This window comes from Chenopodium quinoa, unplaced genomic scaffold (genome assembly GCF_001683475.1).
Source record: "Chenopodium quinoa cultivar QQ74 unplaced genomic scaffold, ASM168347v1, whole genome shotgun sequence".
NCBI classification, from domain to species: domain Eukaryota; kingdom Viridiplantae; phylum Streptophyta; class Magnoliopsida; order Caryophyllales; family Amaranthaceae; genus Chenopodium; species Chenopodium quinoa.
In genome coordinates, this window is record NW_018744066.1 from 1,713,694 (window position 1) to 1,730,099 (window position 16,406).

The 16,406-nt window shown below is 34.1% G+C and overlaps 1 pseudogene; it reads right to left on the minus strand.

Annotated features, from left to right (window-relative positions):
• Nucleotides 1–730: 730 nt before the first annotated feature.
• LOC110691086 lies at nucleotides 731–16,202 on the minus strand (annotated as a pseudogene).
• Between the last annotated feature and the right edge of the window lie 204 nt (nucleotides 16,203–16,406).

Genomic DNA, 16,406 nt, shown 5'->3' on the forward strand with positions numbered 1-16,406 from the left:
TTTTGTTGGAAAATTTTGAGTTAACCATTTTACCTACATTTTATTTCACGTGTTCTACCCAATTAGAATAATTTATGTAAATTAAGGATATGAGAGAATCATAAAATTAAGTATTGTAAATTAAGGATATGAGAGATTCATTAAACTACAATCTGTTTTTAGAAATAAAGTAGATTGGGATCACTAAAGTACATTGGATTTGGAAACATCTTTTTTTTTTTTATTGAGACCATTAAAATTTTGGATTGGGACTATTAAAATAAGGGTGATATGACCATATAGGAAACTGGAAAATTAAGAGGATATGACTATATGAGTGATTAAAATAGAAAATGGGTAGATAAACCTCAAATAGATCCTATACTCCTATATATTATGGTACATGCATTTTTATATATTTTTACATAATTATTTTCGTAAAACTAGATCAAAATAACATGTGAATGGTGTAAAATTTAACTAATGCATTTTTTTTTATATTAGAATGATGTATGTAATATATCATTCGATTAGTTACAATCTCTATTTTTATAATTTTATTTTTTTTAAAACGATTTTTACCAATAGATAATTAAATAAAAAGCTATGTTACGTTAAATATGCTGGTTAAAGTAATGCAAATAAAAATAAAGGGAGTATATACTATATAATATACATACCGAGTTAAAGCAAATGGGAAAATAGTGTAAAAAACCAATGGATGTAAAAAAAAAAAAAAAAAAAAAAAAAAACCAACAAAGTAAGAAAGAGAGTGTTTGTATTGAAGGTCAGTAAGTGGATATAATATAAGAAAAAAATGTAGATAAAGTACGAGAAAGTAAATGAAAACAAGTAAATAATAAGTTAGTAAAAAAAGACTGCAAAAAATAAAATAAAAAAATAGTGGATATGTTAAGCTCATACACGTCACAGCAACAAATTATATTGTGAGTACTGAGTAGAATACTTGTTGAAAGCCAAACTCATTAGCTTAAGTTGATAATTTTAGTTAGTAAATACATTACCATAACTTAGAAAAATAACAACATTGCTTGATAAAAAACTTAAAGAGTACTTATACTAGCTGAAGTTTGAGAGCCCGATAATAACCCTAGCTCGAAACATACCTATCAACAAAAGGCCAGTTGAAGAAAAAACCGGGGCTGCAAGCAGCAAAAGATAATAGAGCTAAGTTAAGCCTAAATTAAGCATGAGCTGTGTGATGCAACTAAGGAGACTAACAGATCATGCCCAAAAGACCTCGCACCATAAGTAGCGTTGGCATCCTTGACCTTCCGTCTAAACCTACTTACAATACTTTACAATGAGTAGCAATGCATTCGATAATACTAGCTCATCATCTGGCGAATAACTGAAGGAGCAAACAGCAATGGCTTTTCTTCTTTATCCTGCAAATGTATCTTCCACAAGGCATCTCCAGCAACTTTCCAAGCAAATCCACATTTTTTTGGGTCTTCTTTAATTATTGCATAGTCATAGCAGACATTATATATTGCCAAAGCCTCAATTCGAATCTCTTCCCACTCTTTTTCACTTGACTCCAAATCATCAACACCGCCATATAGTACCTAGAAACGATTAAAATTATCATGCAGTAGAACATACGTGGCCTGAAAGAGAAAATATATGCACAATTTATAAAATATGTGTTGACAAATTACCTTTCGGTAATGCTGATAAACTGCAGCTGTGTTTCCACATTCATTCAGAGCCCTCTGCATATCAGATCTGTAACTTGAGTAATGATCAGTCCAAAATCTTCGGTGAATGTCCGGAATTTCAAGTCGAAGCATTTCAGTTTTCAAACTGGCAAAAAAAATATATAACAAACCCATTACAGTTACTACCAGGCACCAGTGATCAACAGTAACACTATTTCCTTATTCATGAGAAATGACTTTCAAATCAAGGACTGGAGAATTAATAAACATACACCACAGTTGGTTTGTCACTTCTTAAAGATGAATAGCAAGAGTCAGATAAAACCAAGGTTCGAGATCAGCCCCCTCAGCCCCCTTTTTCGGATACAAGTTTTACCACTACAGCAGTGCTGCTAATGTTTATAAAGTTCAGTATAACAAAGACGTTTAGGCATTATAGTAAACCCAAAATACTAGAAGCTTGTAGGCATATAAATGGGAGTACAACTAAACAATAGCAGTAAATTAGTATAAAGCTCACGGAAATACTATTTGCGCCATCAAATCAACTATTTTCCTCTATATTTTATATTACATGAGCATTGCTTCGTAAGGTGCACTGTTACTTTGTATGGAGACTTAAATGCAGATTGAGGGATCTGTATATCTGTTCTCTACTGGAAAAAACAACTTAGATCCATCCAATTGTTGTGTAACCAAAAAATATGATAAGCAAATGAATTGCAATGCATTTTCAATAAATTGCCATAGGGTGCAGAAGAGAAGCTACAAACAGAGGCTCACTTGTAATTGGAGTAGTGAATTGATCAACTATGTCATAAATTTCACCCAAAACAGACTTGGATTTATAAGTGCAATGCTCTCCTCTTCCCATATAATGAGGATATTTTTCCGGTATCAGCCGTTCAGGAACCACAACCTGCAGACTAGATCGTTAAACTTGCAAGCAAAGCTGATGTCAGAGCCCCCCAACAAAAAGAAAAAGAAAAAAAAAAAAAAAAACCCACTTGACCAGAACTACACTGAAACCAGTACCCTTATATTTGAAGGTATTATCTACAGACAATTTAACCCTTTAACTTCAAGTAGGTTCATATTGCAATACCCACAAGAAGCACCACTACATAGCTGCCCTCCAATAGAGTCACAAATCGACAAATAAAACAGATAGAAGCAATTAGGGTGCATAATATTTACAGAAAAGCAAACAGGTTATCTCATAGATCAATATACCCTCTAAAGTCAAGAATTCAAGATTGGATCAGAAGAATTCATCAAAGATCAGGTGACTAAACAATCTTTATTACTTCCAGGTCCACATGAAAGTTTAGCACAAATCCACCAAACTATAATACCAATCAACTTCATTAGTCAAGATATTAACTCATTCAATCTTCATCATTGGAAAGTCAGAAATATTTTGCACTCTTATGTAATTCGAAGTCTATCTTCTTACCATGAAAACAATGCTTACTATATGGTTGAAACAGCAAGACTATCTCTTACGGGACCATGAAGAGATACGAAAACAAGGCAAAATAAAAGCAACGGGAATTCAGGAACCTATGAACTAACTAAACAGCCAAACGCAAGTTAAGGTATAGGACAATGCAGCTGCCTTCAGCATTTAATTATTGACTCTCCAAACAAACACATCTATTAGCCTGTAAAAGTCCATTTCCACAGTACAAGGAAGTAGAAAGAATATTCAGACAATGTTTCACATAAATATAATATAAGTAAGCAGAAGTCGAAGAGCAAGCATGTAAAAATTGTAAACTGAAATTAGTTTCAGAAAGCAAAAAATTAACATCTTGGATGTTTAAAACTTAAACAATAGTAATGCCCCCAAAAACCTGAATCAAATGCTGAGAGAACTGACCTTTTTCCCCTTTTTCGGCGCGTCCAGTGCATCATAGTATATGTCAATTAATTCATTCATTTTTCTCCTTAAAAAAGATTTCTCATCTGCGCAGTCATCTCCTAGTGTCAACACTCGATCCATATACACTACCCAACTATCTGCTGCTGTACCCATTGCCTTACTGAAACAGGATTGTTCTTCATTAGGAGACCCATAAGTGCGTGCCAATGTGCCATACAAAAGGGGACCCATATGTATGTGCCAAACTAAAAGCCATACTTAAGGCTTCAGCTCAAAAAAAAAAAAAAAAAAAAAAAAAATGCAGAAAATGGTGGATAGTCACTTTATTCGGTCATGTCCAAGCCGAAAGACTTCTCTAACCTTCGTAATAAGAAAAGTCCTTTTTATTTTATTTTTTTGAAAATGCAAGGATCAAACGCAAAAGTGTCAGAAAATGAAAAGTGAATCTAACAGTTAAAGTACAATGTACAGACCTCGGCTGGAACCTAGCAGTCAAGTATAAACGGAACAGTTTTTGCTCTAATGCCTCACCAGAAGGCAGACTTGCTACATTGTTGACATTTGGGGAAGAAGTTGCACATTTCCAAGGCTCACTTGGTCTGAAATGCTGTAAAAGCTGAAAAGATGAAAAGGAGTGGATGAATAGCCTATATGACCATTACAAACAAGAAGAAGATAAAAAGATGTATGCCCAGTCATTATTATTACAAATCACAAACCCAAAGAACACAATGCAGAAGGACGAAAGGATATTGTAGCCATTTGTAAATCACTTTCACTAATTCACTGTATACGAAATATTATAAACAAAGACGGACAAAAACTTATCCTAGCAATGTCCATAATATTAATTATGAGGCAATTTCCCCCAAAAGAATTGTTGGTATCATAACAGAAACTAATATATATAAATAAAGTAGGCATTTTTGGAGAGAATTTGGCGCGCCACATAAGAAAGGGTATTATTTTGACCTATGAAAAATTAGATTAATAATTTATTTTAGAATTAAAAAATTCACTCGCCACCTAAGAAAAAGTGACGAATAAGATTTTAGAATTTTGCTACATATGCAAAAACAACGAACAGTAAATAATTAAAATTAAAACTATTAAAAAAAACTAATAATTATCTTTTTTACATATATCAATGCAAATCTTTGATCGCAAATATATTTAATGGCTCCCTAGCAAATATTACACACATTAGATATTAATAATGAACTCATCGAGATGAATAAAACTAAATCTCATAGAACTATGTTTGTCCTTATATAGAGAGAGATTTAGAAAATTCTCCCTAATTTTTAATAATTAAAAGATCCTGAATGACACTAACATTTTGAAACAAGACAAGTATATAAAAACACGCATAAGCAAAGGGCTTATTTTAACCAATAAAAAAAGATTAGTCATTTAGGGCCTGATCACTCCAGCTTAATTTCAGTTCAGTTTAGTTCATCTTCAATCAGTTCAATTCAGTTCAGCTCTTAATTTCCATCTCTCATCAATTATTCATTTCAGCTCTATTAAGTTCAGTTCAGTAAATATGAACAAACCCTTATTTTTGAATGAAAAATTTAAATTGTCACCTAAAGCAATATTAATGGCATGTACAATAAATTTATTATTTAATGTATATTTATTTACATATTTGGGATTTTAAATTTAAGCACCACGTAAAATAAATAAAATAACGAAATATATATCTTTAGTGTTAAATTAACAAAAAAAAAATCTAATGATATTAGGAATTTCATCCAAATATTTCATAAATGTACAAAATCTTATATTAAATAAAATAATTTACTAGAACCGTGCATCGCACGGGCTTACATCTAGTATAATATTATTTGACACCAATTAATCCCAGCTTATACACATGGGGGGATAGAGCTATTTTTTATTTTTTTAAAAATATTTCCTGTCTTTAAAAGTTTAGATAAAATGAAGCCAGAGATATAGCTAAATCTTATTTGAGATATCATGAATCGGTAGATATTTGTACAGCACCATTTAATAAGTTTATAGACACTATTAAGTATCAAGGGCACATCAACAACTTCCACATTCATCAAACTCCACATAGAATCCATGTGTTTGGGTCAAACATGAAGCCTAAATTAAGCTTGAAGCATGCATGGCTAAGATTAAATAATGTAGACAAACACAATTAAAACAAATGATAATCTTCTAAGTAATTTCTCAAAACTGCGACATGTTTACTAATCAGTTGTCTCCAATGCACTACACTGGTCACTGACCATTTGATATATATTTGATTTTTAGTAAGAATTATAAAAAGGTATTGCCTAGAAAATACACTGCGACAAGATCCCACATGACTGATTTTTATAATATATTGGAGAAATTTTAGGGTCAAATGTTATGAAGAGAAGCAACTACTTTGAAACAGAGGAGATACCAAATAATTACTTTGTAGCAAGTATTACCCACAGATGAAAACAACACAAGTGCAAACCTCAGTATTTGTGGACACCCAATACATATCTCCATCATAATCACCACCAGCAATTTCATCCGCCATTGACCTTGGCCCCTTGCAAGGGAAGAAAATTCCATATTTTGCATTTCCCACAACGTCCTTTATGCCCTCAATGTATCTTGCAGTCACAACATGTATATCCCCTGTATGAGTGCCTGGATTTCTATAGACTAATACTGGACCAGAAAGCTGTCCTTCCTCCCTACATAAGCAGAGAAAGAGCATTGAGCAAATAGAAACATTAAACATGAAATTGATTTTTGCTTTAGAAAAAGGTAAGTAACTCAGACAATAGAACTATGACCCTACACAAGGATATACAATATGTTAAAAATAGAATTTATGTGCAATACTATGACAAAACTACGCTTCTAATATCAATAGGTGAGCATGTAACTACAACGTCAACCATGTTGCTAGTACCAAGTCAGAAAATGAGTAATGTAAGCTACAAGCAAATCACAAAACTACGCTTCTAATATCTAAGACAACAGAACTTAAAAAGTGCCCGGATCAGATCAAACTCAAGTATTCAAATGAAGTGACAAAAAAGAAATAGGTTGACTATAAATATAGCACAGAAGTAACATACAAATGGTATGTTTACGGAGTAATATGAATACAAAAGACGTACAGAATTACACAAACTTCGCCTCTATTCAAAGTCCCTGTAGGGTCAACTGTTCCCATTACATAGCAACTGCCTTTAACAGAGAATTTCCCTCCTTTAAGGCTCTTCATCTCCTCCTTCGCGATATCAGTTAAACGGTCAAGTAAGAAAGGTTCATCTAGAGGAATTCCAGACGCCACCATCTTAGCAGGTACTAAATCACCACTGAAATCCCAATTTACAGCAACTGGACATGAAAGACAGCAGAGAAGAGAACAATAAAATTAGATAAAAACAACTCTTGAGTTAACCATATAATAAGTCATCTTGCTCTCAATAAAAAGAATAAATGCACCTCTTATCAAGATAATGCAATCTCAACTGAAAGTTACTTGACAGAATTGTAATTTTATCATTTTGATAATAGTAGATAGCTAATTCCTGGTCAAGTAGACTTCTTCATTTTAAAATATTCTTAACAAAACTAACTCTGGAGCATTAACAAATATCTGATACTGATCTACAATCTGTATAAAAGAAACATTAACGGAAAAGAGAAATAAATTTTGATTCTGTACTGAAAAAACGAAAAGCAACAGGAACGCTACCTCTCAAGGCTGGTTTAGGTTTATGAAAAACCACCAGTTGTTTTTTAAGAGCCTCTGACAGCAGAGCCAAAAAAAATGCCCTTGGCACCCCTCCATGATGAAGAAGTGCAATCAAAGTCTTTGATAGACCAGCTACCTTGGGCTTATTGCTAGACAAAGTTAAAACAAAGATAGATTAAAGCAGAGATTAAGATCATACTTCTTCTGTTCTTTTTTACTTGACCTGTTTCTTTTTTCACACTTACCAATGCAAAACTTTAACGATCAATAGCTTCAATTCTCCATAAGTAAAAATCATAAAAGCTATATATTATGATAGTATTTATTGAGACGAATTCAAAAAGATCTCTCAAGTATATGTTTTTCCTTACATATTATTCACAAAAAACGGTTAAAGGATGAGTAGTGAATAATGTAAAAGTCAAAGCGGGTCAAGTAAAAAAGAACAGAGGAAGTATATTACTACACATCCAACTAAAAATGAAAGCTTTACTAGCAAGCAATCACTATCATTGGAGCATAACAATTACAATCATGTTGAACATCTGAACCTCTTACCATGTTTACTTCTATGCTTGACTTGCAATTTTGTTAGGACCATCAAGACAAAAAAGGTTAATACGAAATAAAGTACAAACCTGTGATGCTCAGAAGCGTTAAATTCCAACTCAGATTATATCATTATATTAACAAAGCATGTTGGCAAAAGCATCTTATTAAGGATCAAAGAGGTCATGGAAAACTCTACATAACCTTATGATGCCATTAACAAAGGATCTTCTAATGCCAGACAACACAATTCATTATGCTACGAAGGTTATTCATGATCCTTCCAAATAGATTGGTTGGCATGGAGATAAAATAATGTGGCCATAGGAGCTGAGACCTAGGGGAGTTAATGTGACTGTGGTTTGACATATAAAATCTATAGCTGTCAGGAAATCATAGTATATCAACAACAAAATTACCTGGTTGCCACAACTTCAAAAGAATTCACACATGGAGTATTTATAGGAATCTTATCATCTCTATCAACTTTCAACATCGACCGTCGAACTTGAATTGTATTGGGAGGAAGCTGGAAAAGGTAAACAAGGAAACAACAATTATAGACTGAAAAATGATAACAAACAGAACAGCTTGTTGTTTAGCTCCAGGATAAAATAGTATAAAAGGTCAGTCCCATAGACTAAAAGAACGAGAAAATACAATATCTCCTCAATAAAATTTTATTGTTTATCATGTATACATTATTCAAGTGGCAAGCTTGTAATTAAATAGCATAATTTTGCAATATTTTACCCCAAAAGCGCTTATATTGTTAGTGTCTAACCCAAAAGTATGACAAATCTACCACTTGAAAACGAAATTCATTAAGATAAACCTGGGCAAGCCCCCAAAGTACAAATCTTCACAATCCACTCACCATCACTTTAATAATAACAATACACTAATATTAACCTATCATAAGGAACCAAGTTTGGTGCATTTGTTAACTATTTATTCTCCAACCTCCAGTTAAATAAGTCGACTGGTGACCCCAAAAACCTAAAATGCAAAATCTAAGCCAATCCAGTACCAAAAGCCAGGGTACAGATCCAGGAAAATCCACAAAGAGAGGACAGAAAGAGAGAGAGAGAGAGGGGCGGGGGGGGGGGGGGAGCAGCACAGTAGAACAGCTAGCAATCAAGACAAAGCCAAGGGAGATGATTTTTCAAAATTAGGTAATTCCAAAGTCTGCATGAAAGACAAGTTCAAGAGGGCCTTAGTCAGAACAGGACATCCAAGAGCGAGATCTTGAGATATCCTTCAAAATAGTGTAAACAAAAATAAACAAGAGCTCCAATTACACACATGACACCATTGTAACCCAAAAAGTACAACAGAATTTTAATCCCATCCTGACCCAAGAAGCATCAGTAATGAAGAGGATGGGAGCAGATTACTACACCTTTTTGTTGACAAGTACAGTTCCCTTGATGGCCCGGCCTTGATGGAACAAGCGAAATTGAATCAGCAAAGGCTAGAAGATTTAGGAAACAAGATAAATCAATTGCATATGTGATAGAATGTAGTAATGGTAACAAAATGTCAAAGTCAAGTATTCCATGGCGATAAGGGATACAATTACCGGTACACCAGGAGACTTATACTCATTTAATACAGAAAAGTCGTGTGGAAATTGAATAGCTTCTAATGATCCCTGCAGGTCGTAAGTATCAATTTAGCATCATGTTCACATATAAAAGCACAGGCAAACAAGACTATTTTTTTCCTAAAATCAAAAGCACATTCAAAAAATCACAGAGAATTCGTTTAAAAAAAAAAAAATCACAGAGAATTGCATAAACATGTTAATGTTGGCTCAATCACATAGCAAAACTGTCAGCTGGCCCCTAAACTACTGAAAAATTTGCTCTTGTGCCAAAGCCTAATTTTAAGATTCATACAAAAACATTTGAACAAAACCCCTACAACTGTTAGCCAAGATTATATTAAAAAGCACACGGCACAATCATCAAATGGATTACCACATGAGCTTATCTGTAACATGTTCCACGTCAAACCCCATATGACCGATGTGGGACTCAAGTCTCATACCTTGCAATGGACCCATAACATACCACCCCCTCTTCGCAGGCCACATGCCCTCATGTGGTAGGCTTTGCGCTAGGTAGAATGAGGGAGAAGAGAAGAGAGGGAAAGTTCCTAACCCCGGACAAGCACCGGTGGCACCTCCATCAGTCAAATGTGGACACCAAGGAGCGGTGATCAGCTCTTATACCATTTATACAAGACAATAGAAGAGCCATCCCCAAAAGCTAGCTCAAGAGAGCTCATGGTCCTATTCCTATATTATATATAAGCCCCACATTAGCCCCCCATTTGATGCGGGACTCAAGTCCCATGCCCTGCAATGGACCGTAACAATGTGACATGTCCCCTAACGTAATGAGTTAAATCTGTACTTCTAATATCTTTTCACAATGCAAGCAAGAATATTTTTTGAAAAAAGAAAAATATAAATAGGAGGGGGGAAGGGGGGAATCCAGAATTTGAAAAGGTAATTTAACACAATATAAAATTAAAACTTTTTAAAAAAAAAAAACAAATCAAGCCATGAAGAATCTTTCTATATTATTGAGTCCAAAAAGAGTACTATCACATACCGACATACATATCGAGGAGTAAATGAGAGCTATACGCAGAAATAACTTGCCATGACATATACAATATGACGATGCACTAGGCTAGTTGGGCAATGTGAATAAATTTTAAAAGGATGACGTGGAGGGAGCACACGGACCTATACAAAAGTGACAACTACCCAATTGTTTCCCTTAACTTTCCTAAACATTACGGACATGTACATGTTTTTCAGCAAAATACATCACCACTATATCAGGTCAAAGCAGCCATATAATTACTTTAACCTGGCTGTGGTGCCTTCTGGACCTTCTAGTCCCCACACTTATAGATGATCGTATGAAGACTGTAACTTGGTCAGTTCAATAATTCAACTCAAACCTAAAAACACCCATGAAATTCACAAACAATTCAAACGAGTTTCCGAAGACCACAAAGCATGTGGAAGAAAATGGAACTTGGTAAGTCTTTCATGTGCCAAATCTTCATCAAAAGCAAACTATCTCAACAGCGAACTTGAGCAGAAACTCAAACCTGATCGTCGTCTTCACTATTCACACACCCATTAGTACAATTATGTGGGCACCTCAACGCAAGATCTTCAGAGATAAAACCAGTACCGTCAGTAAGAATCATATCTTTCCCATCATTATCTTTGGAAATGCTGCCATCTTCGTTCTGTCAAACACAAGTATGATGCAAGACAACATGTTAAACTCATAACAGCTAACCCACAAAATGACTGGAAAATAAGATTCTCAAATAAACCAGAGGTATTTACCACACAGGGTATATCTTCAAGGATTTCAACGCGCAAATCATTGTAATTTATATCCAGGGTAATGGCTTTCGATAGTATAAGTAATAATCTGATATTATAAATGGTTGGATTGGATACTGTATGTATGTGCATGAATACGGCCCTAGCATCTGGGATTGGCATATCACTCAACTGAAGAGGATGCTTATTTAGAACACGAGCAAAGCCCTCCGTACAAACAAAGTAGCATTTAACTGAGCTGGAAACAGAACCTTTCTTCTTTACCTCCTTGCCACCATCTTTATGAACTGAATTTTAAAAAAATAAAAACATTGAGGTAGAACTGTTGAGCTCACAAATTTTTATATACATTCATGTACTAAGAACAATTGCTTACAATAATTTGATAATATATTGAATGCTATAACATTCATTTTCTTCTGAATCCCACATCCAAACAAACTAGCAAATACTACCACACATGGCTAAGTAATCTTTAATTATGCTTACTAAGACCAAAAAAAATGGAAAAAACTGTTACAGCTTGTTTTATCTCTATCTCTTGAACTATATACATAATGTCGATAAACTTTAAAGTTTTTAACTTTTAGCATTTATACCCTCTGTTGACACTTGACAATATACGCAAATAGTGCTGTCAAATTTCAAACCGAAACCGTTTAACTGCCAGAAACCGACCGACCCAAATGAGAACCAAACCGATTAAAACCGATTTTGTAAAACCGAAAACCGACCCGGACCGTATTTAAGTAAACCCGAAACCGAACCGATCCGAATAATGTCAAACCGTATAAGAACCGAACCCATTAACAAACCGAACTAGTTCTAAACCGAACTGTAATCAAACCGAACCGAAAAGGAACCGAACCGTTTCTAACCCGAAACTGTTTCCAACCCGAAACCATTTGAACCGAGGTAAAAACAGTTTACACCGAACCGTTAACAAACTGCAACCCGTTTGCACCGAACCGTTTATAAACCGAACCACTTACAAACCGAACGGTCTATAAATCAAACTGTAATTTCGACGTCACAATAACTCATCACATCATGATTATGACACATCAATTAGTTGATTGAATAAGAAGCAGCTAATAATGTGATAGTAAAATAATAATAATTTATTAATACACTGAACTTTTATAATCTACGTTACTTCGTAATAAACTAGTAAGATCAGTATGACTAAACTTGAAATAACATGATACGTATTTTTGAAATCGATGAGAATTTGTATATAATATAATGCTTAATGCCTAAATATGAAGTGATGAAATCTCGGCTTGGTATAAAACTTGTTAACCAGCGAAAGGTTAGCAAATACTATGAAACTTCAAACCAAAATCGTTTAACTGCCCGAATCCAAACGACCCGGTTAAAAACCGACTTTTTGAAATAAAAAACCGTTCCGAACCATAATTTAGTAAACGTGAAATGGAACTGATCCGAATAACGTTAAATCGTATAAAAGGAAAAACCCGTTAACAAACCGAACCAAAATAAAACTGAACCGAAAAAGAACCGAACCGTTTCTAACTCGAAACCGTTTCCAACCCGAAACTGTTTGAACCGGTATAAAAACCGCTTACATCGAACTGTTAACAAACTGCAACCCGGCTGCACCGAACCGTTTACTTTCCGAACCATTTACAACCCGAACCGAATTAAAACCGCTCAAGAATAAACCGAAACCGAATCGAACCGATAACTATTTAATCCGACCCGCGAGACACTTAAACCGATTTCAAACCGACCCGATGTAAGTGTCTAGCAATTGCCAGATACAACCTAGATTTAATGTGTCACAAATGCTTATTTGCAAGGCTTCTCAGTCTTCGTAAACCCTGCGATTCTATAGTGAAACCCAAAAATAAAAGGAGAATAAGAACTTACCAAAGTACCGATAACGTTTTCTACCAATAAAAACTCCTTTTTCAGCAATCTCAGCATCATAGAAACTGCTCCTAGGTTTTCTGTTTCTTCCTCCATAAACTTCATTATCATTACATTTTCATCATCAACAGTTTTCTGCAAGAGTGTAGCTGCCTTGTTCAGATAAGGACCCTGCATCATAAAGTGAAAAGAATCAAAAGAAGATAATGGCATGACAATCATTTAAAGAAAATATCTTAAATGGATTAACTTGCTAAGCAACGTAAGACTATCATATAGCTCTTCTTAAGTGAATCTACATCATAAAATCGATCATAAGCATTATTATAAATGATACTATTAAATTATTCCTATCAATTCACAGCAGTCCAAGGTTATCAAAGTTAGTGTGTACTAATGATAGTACTAAATTACGGAGTACTTATCATTCAAACTTGGGTAAGGATGACAGTTTACACAATTATAATAACATTATTATAAATGAAGTTGAAGGGAATAGACAAAAAATGACTTTATGAGAACAACTCTTGGAAGTAGAGGCATACATCAATTATCTCCCCAACAAACAACAAACAACAAACTTGAAAAGTACAAACCTTGAAGCAACAGTTTCCTCTGGAATCAATATGACAATGGTAATTGTATCTTTCTCCAGTTTCCCAGTTCATCTGTAAGATTCAAAAAGTATTAAAAAACGGTGAAGTGATATCAAAGCAGGTTATGAGCTTAGAATAATGAACAAAGGTATGGACCTGCACACCATTCCTCTTGCTTTACTAAAGAGAATTGTCATACATGCGCACAAAGGTTTATCACTACTCACTTGTATTAAACAAATAGAAAACTATAGCCAATCATTAAAGACATCCGAGATTAGAAGGTTTTCCTGTTTATGTGCTTTGGCAATTTGCTGAGTGCATAACAACTTTTCATATGAAATGTTTTATGCAATCATCCTTAATGCATGTAGATCAATGGGGGAGATATACAAACTTTAGTTTCCCATAGTGTTAAAGTGATCACTTTTGAACTTAATTTACTAGCAAACATCACAGCTCCGCCCATATTTACTCAAACACTAACAAATAGCAAGCATACAAAATTGGAAGCTATATTTGACCTTATTAACTCGCTCTTTTTTACCAGAGGGTCTGCCAAATTTATTCCAAATATCAATCTCAAACTCTCTCATACCAAGACTTCGATAACTCAGAATTTGATCAACAGAAACATCCTCCAGCTTGTCCCTATACAAAAAGCACTGTTCAGCATTCGAACTCGTAGTTCAACTCAGCACAATAGATAAGAATATAAGATAAGATATTACCACCCAACATAATTCAAAAGTAAGAAAGTCTTCCGGAATTCAAGTGTCTCAAGTGCTTCAAAAACAATCTCTCTTTTACTCTTTGGCACAACCGGCTCCTCTTCAATTTTCATTGGTGAGCTAACCTTACACACCCGCTTTCCAGAACTTACATCACCTAGGGAAATAATCAAATTCTTCTCTCAATAATAAAAGAAAATAAGGGAAATCAAGCTAACAACAAAACACTTTATTAATACCCTCAAATATCACATACCAGGAGAGTCCGACTCGGTCTTTCGTTTCGTCCCGCAAGATGTATTCCCTGTAGAATTCAAGGGTTTGATTGATCAAAACTTTAACACAAATATTAATAGCACGCAAATCAAGCATGTAAAATATTAAGGATCAGGTCTTTTGGACTTATTTTCCCGGAATATTAGTTTAATTCAACTGTAGAAAATTCATTCAATTCCATTTTTTTTCTTTTTTTGAACAATCATTCAATTCCATTAAATTCACTCCCATTAAGTCCATTTCACTTCATTTCAACTAATCAGAAGTTCAATTCACCTCCATTCAATTCAAAAGATAAATAAGCTTGATATAAATTTTCCTATATTTACAACTTCTTCATCAGAACTTTAATTTCATGATTCAGTACCAGGAATTGTACAGCTACTATCATAAACTTTACAAACATTTTCTTCTAGTTTGCATTGCTAACTCTTAACGAATTTTGAAAGAAATTTTCATGCCCTAAAATAATACGAGTATCATATTGTAAACCCTAATTTCCTAAAGCCATTCAGATAATTTTGACTGCAAAATTATAATCTACAAAAAAAAAAAAAAAAAAAAAAAAAAAATCATTTAAATTTTCCCAAAATGTTTTTATAAAAAAAAAAAAAAAAAAAAAAAAAAAAAAAAAAAAAAATTAACCAATAAAATTTTCACAATTAAACCCTTTAAATTCAAAGTTCTAATATGAGAGAGAGTAAAAACCTTGAGCAGACTTAGTGAGGGACAAAGGAGGAGAATTAGAATTCTTCTTATTCGCCAAATGAACAATAAAACGACTGAAATTCCTAATTTCAACTGTATTTCGAATAATCTTCAGAATCCTCGATGATTCCTGCTCACCGATTTCCGATAAATGTCGTCTCGCCACGGCGTCGGGCGGTGGCTGCTTTTTCTCTCGGCAGATCGCTTCAAACTGCAATTCTACCGCCTCCGACAATGGCGGGAGTTCTGGTACTGCCGCCATTGCTGACGACAAATTAGAGATAAGAGCAAGAGAGAAAATTAAGATCAAAGAGAGAGTTTAAACGGAGGAAGAAGATGATGAAGTGACGAATTTCATTTAATTTATACTGAAAATGTTTTTGTTTTTTTTTTTTTTTTTTTGGGGGGGGGGGGTTATTTTATTTTAAATTAAGTTAAATTCCCGCTAAATTGAAAACACGTGTTGTAAAAGTAACTTCTTTGCATTTATTTGATTTTTATTTTTGAAGGGATGTCAAAACTTTTTTGATAAGCTATTACCCAAATTGTTTCAAAAAAAAAAAAACTATTACTGTTGTGAAATAAGGGGGAAAGATGAGAGATTGAGAGGATAATGGATCCGGAAACTTACAAAGAGGATAATGGATATCCACACAATATTTTCATAACACTCCCCCTTGGATGTCCATTATCGAATATTGTGCCTCGTTAAAACCTTAATAGGAAAAACCCAATGGGATAAAAACCTAATTAAGGAAAAAGAGTACAACATTCTTCGTAATACGCTCGAGATGCTGCCTCATTAAAAACCTTACCAGGAAAACCCAATGTGGGACAAAACCATGGTCAAGGGAAAAAGAGTGCAGCGCGTATTTTCTCCCCCTGATGAATACATAACTTGAGATCTTCTAGTGTCGCAACAATGAATCCAATATGTTGTATATCTTCTTATATGCAGTAAAATATCACTCATTGATATGATCTTCAATCCACCTAAACTGAAATTG